The sequence below is a fragment of the Cystoisospora suis genome, assembly GCF_002600585.1.
Source record: "Cystoisospora suis strain Wien I chromosome Unknown contig_156, whole genome shotgun sequence".
NCBI classification, from domain to species: Eukaryota; Apicomplexa; class Conoidasida; order Eucoccidiorida; family Sarcocystidae; genus Cystoisospora; species Cystoisospora suis.
The window spans coordinates 1-893 of record NW_027152958.1 but is presented as its reverse complement, the minus strand read 5'-3'; positions in this window follow the sequence as shown (position 1 = coordinate 893).

The window sequence follows — 893 nt, the reverse complement described above, 5'->3', positions numbered from 1 at the left end:
TGTACTGACAGCCACGAGCCACTGTCTTGAGGCCTCTACCTGAGTGGGGACATCCGCTTAAAGTTGCACTGCTGTTGTGGGGGGAACGGCGACAGAATAACCCTTCTTTATGTTGCCCTCACCGGGCCGGTGTCATCGGAGCCATAGCGTATCTGTCGTCTACTCGCCTGGGGCCCTCTCTTGTACACACGCTCTCGCACCAACGCCAGGACGTACCTCGCCCTCCCCGTCCCGCGGTCAACACCTACCTCAGGGCTCGCAGCGGCGTCTCTTGAAGACTTGTGGAAAAAACCGGAAACCAAATAGACTTGCTTGACGGGTTGAAGAAAAATTAGTGACAGGTGCCGTGTCGCTCTCTCTCTTGGGAGACGGCGCTTCCGTGTGCGGGGCGTCTACAGCCGCTGACAGCCGAATCACATGTTTTCTGTCAAGCATGACACGAGGTAGCAGCTCCCTGAAGCACGTCGAGGGTAACAGTTGTGCGGTTCGATGGACTAGCGCTAAGCCGTGCTCTCCTTCTCTTGCGGTATCACGCGGGAGAAGCCGTCTACACGCTTTAAGCACTGCTTCCACTGAGCGCATTACGCTATCTCTCCCAGGTGTGGAGACGGAGAGCGTGCAAAGGTGTATGTCCAAGTCCGGCACGCGCCCTGAGCACTGCCATTCCGTCACAACTCGACACAACGAAATGACCGCATGCTAGTCCCCATGGGCACCAGTGTCTTGCGCGAAGAGATCAATACTCAGATATTTCCAGACGCTGCAGCTGTCCGCTGAGACCCTGATATCGCTCGTCTGCAATCCGACAGTGAACTCCGCTCGCATGGAGACACTGGACTGAGACGGGGCTCGCAGTTTGGCGAGGCTACCCGAGTGTCAGGAAGCTCGCGTCC